Source organism: Electrona antarctica, assembly GCF_951216825.1.
Source record: "Electrona antarctica genome assembly, contig: scaffold_340, whole genome shotgun sequence".
Taxonomy (NCBI): Eukaryota; Metazoa; Chordata; class Actinopteri; order Myctophiformes; family Myctophidae; genus Electrona; species Electrona antarctica.
In genome coordinates this window covers 134,114-140,695 of record NW_027638347.1, presented here as the reverse complement: position 1 = coordinate 140,695, position 6,582 = coordinate 134,114, and positions in this window count along the sequence as shown.

Here is a 6,582-nt window from a genome sequence, read left to right as displayed (position 1 = left end):
GACGCTTTTTGTGGCACATTATGTTGAATCAAACAACAACACGTTTAGTTTACCTCCTCAGTGTTTGGGTCGGGACATGTTCTGTATGTGTCTGCTGTCTGTGTGCATTACTGGATCATCATGCAGCTATACGCGCTGCACGCTCCAGTGAAATTGTACGGCTGAGAAAGATTAGTTAATTTGTGTCGGATACAAGGGCTTATTGGTGGGTTTTCTGCTAGATATTAAGGCCTGTTTAGGGTGTGTTTTAACGGAGGTTTCGCCTGGAAGGCTCTATGGAAACACTCACTCTTGAACGAAGTTGAACGTGAGAAAGAGACGTTCACACACACCAGAAATGAATGCGTTCACAATGACGTTCATCAAGCAGAAATACAGTACGTTCCGTTCACGTTCCCCCAAAATATGAACGTGTTCGTGAACGATCGTTCTATGGACGCGTTCAGGGACAACACTGCCGATACCGAATACCGATACCAGTGTTGTGATCTTGTGTTGTTTATAGCTATCTAGCTATATATGTCGTGTTGTGTTTATAGCAGACTCCTCACTCATATGTGCACTTGCAGTTTGAAACTTGAAAGCAAACTCCACATGCCCCAACATTTTATTTACCTGCCATAGTGTCAACCCCTTACCCCTGTGTCGGATCGGTGGTTAGACTGGCATATCTGCCGATAAATAAAAATCACACCTGTGTGAACTGAGTGGTGCAACTCCCCACAGAAAAACACTCCTTGGGCTTAAAACGGCCATAGCCGTCATCACAAATGTGAAGAGGTCATCACATTTGGGCAAGTGGCTATAGGGCCGAATCTACAAGCTCACAATGCGTCGCATCACACCACATTGTGAGCGTGTAGATCTGCTATTTTCAAATAGCCAAAATATCGTCACCTTATTAAACTAATTGCCTAAGTCATTTTTTCAAGGTTTTCAGGAAACACAAAAAACTGTGCCAAATGTAGAATATATTATATTTCTTAATTATTTCAATTCCAAAAAATCTGAAAAAATATGACTATTGACATACAAATAAAGTTGTATGTCAATCATGTAACATGTAAGGATAAAATGACTTAGGCCAATATCTGAACATGCCATTTTATGGCAATTAGGCAATTATAAACCTTATTTAGGCCAAATTACTTACTGCAGTAAGTGACTTAGGCAAAATATTTTTATTCCAATTATTTTGAATAGACCATGGTTTAGGGTCAGCCACAGAGTGTTTAAAATAATATCAGAGCACAAAGACATTTGATACTGAAGGGGAGTGAATGGGAGTGAATGGGAGTGAATGGGACTGGATGGGAGTGAATGGGACTGAATGGGAGTGAATGGGACTGAATGAGAGGTACTGTTACTATGGGACTGATACTATGGGAGTGAATGGGACTGAATGGGAGGTAGTTACTATGGGAGTGAATGGGAGTGAATGGGAGGTACTGTTACTATGGGACTGATACTATGGGAGTGAATGGGACTGAATGGGACTGAATGGGAGTGAATGGGAGGTAATGTTACTATGGGACTGCATGGGACTGAATGGGAGTGAATGGGATTTAATGGGAGTGAATGGGAGTGAATGGGAGTGAATGGGAGGTACTGTTACTATGGGACTGATACTATGGGAGTGAATGGGAGTGAATGGGATGAATGGGAGTGAATGGGATGAATGGGAGGTACTGTTACTATGGGACTGATACTATGGGAGTGAATGGGACTGCATGGGAGTGAATGGGATGAATGGGAGTGACAGTCCCATAGTAACAGTACCTCCCATTCACTCCCACTCACTCCCATTCACTCCTCATACACTCCTATTCAGTCCCATTCAGTCCCATTCAGTCCCATTCACTCCCATTCACTCCCTTTCACTCCCTTTCACTCTGAATGGGAGTGAATGGGATGAATGGGAGTGACAGTCCCATAGTAACAGTACCTCCCATTCACTCCCATTCAGTCCCATTCACTCCCATTCAGTCCCATTCACTCCCATTCACTCCCATTCAGTCCAGTTCACTCCCATTCACTCCCATTCAGTCCAGTTCACTCCCATTCACTTCCATAGTAACAGTACCTCCAATTCACTCCCATTCACTCCCATTCAGTCCCATAGTAACAGTACACCCCATTCACTCCCATTCACTCCCATAGTATCAGTCCCATAGTAACAGTACCTCCCATTCACTCCCATTCACTCCCATAGTATCAGTCCCATAGTAACAGTACCTCCCATTCATTCCCATTCAGTCCCATTCACTCCCATAGTAACAGTACCTCCCATTCACTCCCATAGTATCAGTCCCATAGTAACAGTACATCCCATTCACTCCCATTCACTCCCATAGTATCAGTCCCATAGTAGCTGTACCTCCCATTCACTCCCATAGTATCAGTCCCATAGTAACAGTACCTCCCATTCACTCCCATTCACTCCCATTCACTCCCATAGTATCAGTCCCATAGTAACAGTACCTCCCATTCACTCCCATTCACTCCCATTCACTCCCATAGTATCAGTCCCATAGTAACGGTACCTCCCATTCACTCCCATTCACTCCCATAGTATCAGTCCCATAGTAACAGTACCTCCCATTCACTCCCATTCAGTCCCATTCACTCCCATAGTATCAGTCCCATAGTAACAGTACCTCCCATTCACTCCCATTCACTCCCGTAGTATCAGTCCCATAGTAACAGTACCTCCCATTCACTCCCATTCACTCCCATAGTATCAGTCCCATAGTAACAGTACCTCCCATTCACTCCCATAGTATCAGTCCCATAGTAACAGTACCTCCTATTCACTCCCATTCACTCCCATAGTATCAGTCCCATAGTAACAGTACCTCCCATTCACTCCCATTCACTCCCATAGTATCAGTCCCATAGTAACAGTACCTCCCATTCATTCCCATTCAGTCCCATTCACTCCCATAGTAACAGTACCTCCCATTCACTCCCATAGTATCAGTCCCATAGTAACAGTACATCCCATTCACTCCCATTCACTCCCATAGTATCAGTCCCATAGTAGCTGTACCTCCCATTCACTCCCATAGTATCAGTCCCATAGTAACAGTACCTCCCATTCACTCCCATTCACTCCCATTCACTCCCATAGTATCAGTCCCATAGTAACAGTACCTCCCATTCACTCCCATTCACTCCCATTCACTCCCATAGTATCAGTCCCATAGTAACGGTACCTCCCATTCACTCCCATTCACTCCCATAGTATCAGTCCCATAGTAACAGTACCTCCCATTCACTCCCATTCAGTCCCATTCACTCCCATAGTATCAGTCCCATAGTAACAGTACCTCCCATTCACTCCCATTCACTCCCGTAGTATCAGTCCCATAGTAACAGTACCTCCCATTCACTCCCATTCACTCCCATAGTATCAGTCCCATAGTAACAGTACCTCCCATTCACTCCCATTCACTCCCATAGTATCAGTCCCATAGTAACAGTACCTCCTATTCACTCCCATTCACTCCCATAGTATCAGTCCCATAGTAACAGTACCTCCCATTCACTCCCATTCACTCCCATAGTATCAGTCCCATAGTAACAGTACCTCCCATTCACTCCCATTCACTCCCATAGTATCAGTCCCATAGTAACAGTACCTCCCATTCAGTCCCATTCACTCTCATTCACTCCCATGCATTCCCATTCACTCCCATTCAGTCCCATTCAGTCCCATTCACTCCCATAGTATCAGTCCCATAGTACAGTACCTCCCATTCAGTCCCATTCACTCCCATAGTATCAGTCCCATAGTACAGTACCTCCCATTCACTCCCATGCAGTCCCATTCACTCCTATTCAGTCCCATTCTATCAGTAGTAACAGTACCTCCCATTCACTCCCATAGTATCAGTCCCATAGTAACAGTACCTACCATTCACTCCCATAGTATCAGTCCCATAGTAACAGTACCTCCTATTCACTCCCATTCACTCCCATAGTATCAGTCCCATAGTAACAGTACCTCCCATTCACTCCCATTCACTCCCATAGTATCAGTCCCATAGTAACAGTACCTCCCATTCACTCCCATTCACTCCCATAGTATCAGTCCCATAGTAACAGTACCTCCCATTCAGTCCCATTCACTCTCATTCACTCCCATGCATTCCCATTCACTCCCATTCAGTCCCATTCACTCCCATAGTATCAGTCCCATAGTACAGTACCTCCCATTCACTCCCATTCACTCCCATAGTATCAGTCCCATAGTAACAGTACCTCCCATTCAGTCCCATTCACTCTCATTCACTCCCATGCATTCCCATTCAGTCCCATTCAGTCCCATTCACTCCCATAGTATCAGTCCCATAGTACAGTACCTCCCATTCACTCCCATGCAGTCCCATTCACTCCTATTCAGTCCCATTCTATCAGTAGTAACAGTACCTCCCATTCACTCCCATAGTATCAGTCCCATAGTAACAGTACCTCCCATTCACTCCCATTCAGTCCCATTCACTCCCATTTTGAAAGGTGTGTTAAAATGGCCTAAGTCTCACTCTTGACATAGGCCATTTTTTTAATAGGGTGTAACAGGGAGGCCTTTTACGTTAGGGCTTAGGCGATTTTACCAGAGGTGGCCAGCATCACCAGGAGTTGATTTAGGCCAAAAACTCATTTTCGGCAAAAAATGACTTAGGCCATTAGTTTAATAAGGTGACGATATGTAATTGGGCTGAAGACAAGTGCAGGTTAATGTGTGTTTTCTAATCAAAATTAAAATCTCCAAAGTAACTAGAGTTTTCAAATTATTGTAGTCAATGTAGTGGATTGAGTAAAAGTACACATTTTGGCTCTGATGTGTAGTGGAGTAGAAGTAAAAGTAGAAACACTCAAGTAAAGTACAAATACCTCACAATTGTACTTAAGTAGCCTACATGTACTTAGTTTCCTTTCTTACACCACTGTCTATTACTAGCCTATACTATAATGTCTACCAAATAAGCAGCGCAATGGTTCCATCGTGTGGACAGTGGATGAACTTGCTTCGACCACTGCATTTATGCTGGATTTTAAACACTATTAAATTCACTTTGCCACTAGATATGCCACTCGATACTGGGTCCTCTAGTCTCCTGAATGAATGAGTGATTTTGTTTGGTTATTGTCTTTTGTCTATTTTTAACTTTGCATTGTTCTGACACACCTATTTCAACTTGGTTATGCTCTCTGTTTAAAGTCTTTTTTTCACTGCTCAGAGTTTCTTGTTTCATTTTTGGTGTTTGTTTTCATTTGTTAAAAAGACAGACCTCTCTTTCATTTTCTCCTTGTCACAAACTTTCTTATTGTCTGCGAAAAGCAATATAGAGATAAGGTTAATCTCACCCCATTTAACAACAAAAATACAAATGAATCATACATTATTTGGCAAAATCAATAATACAACAATGGATGTACACAGCTTTGAAAAAGTACAAATACATAGGCCTATTTGTAGTAAAAAATGTTTATGGTTCCTATAAGCTTATATTTAAAATTATTTAGTGAAGTTAGTCTTTGATGAGATCACAGTATAGCTGTAGTACGGTGGTGTCGTTCGCCAAAAAGAGCAGATCTACAAGCTAACAATGTGTCGAGGCTCAATGCGGCGTTCATTTGAAGATCTATGCCCCTTTGCTCCCACCGCCCCGCCCCTCCCTGTGTCGCTGCTCCGTGCACTACTCTGTCACTGCTGTCAACAGCGACAGACAGAAGACAGAGCGAATGCAGCAGGATAGCATTAGCATGATAGCACAGAAGGAGTTGCTTGGATCCCGACATGTTGAATACTAAAGTTATTTGCAAAGTTTGTTTGTAATGTTCAAACCTAACTTTTAACTCAACGTGGTAAAACAGCGTGCAGCCGTGCACGCAAAGAGTGCACGCGCGCACACACATGGAGTGGACGGATTGATGTCTATCTAGCCTCGGTCCCAGGCTCACTTAACTGCGAAAAGAAGAGCCTGGTCACAACGTAAGGCAAAGAAGCTATCGGCGGACGTATCCTCCGGAACATCCATCAGATGTATTTCCCCCGGATACGATATTTTCCCGACCAATCACAACACTTGTTTCATTCGCGGAGAATGTGAACTGATTTGTAAAGCATCAACGTCATTTCCTTGTTTCGGTGGGGACTAGTAAACACAGCCGCACCGCGTGACGTAGTTATCTTACACGCAACACTTCCGCCACTTCCGCTGATAGTATTTTCAGCGTAGGTCTTGCCCAGGGTGATGTCTATCAAAACCCTTGCTTAGCGTTTGCTTACAAAAGCGTGTGCGCAGTGTGAACTAGAAACAAATTTCAAGAAATTTGACTGGGTGCCTGCAGCTTGCCAAGAGGCCTATCTCACAGCCGACTTTCCACGCCCCCTTCCGGTAGATAGTGGTGTCATTTAACATTAGCATTTACACGTTTTTTTCTCTGGAGAATCTAAGTACATTTCCTAATGTAAAAATGTGACAGACCAATATTATTATGAAGCAAACAAGATGGTAAATCAGCTCGAACAGATAGAACAAACCTTACCTTGAGAAAACAAAAGTTGTAGACTTC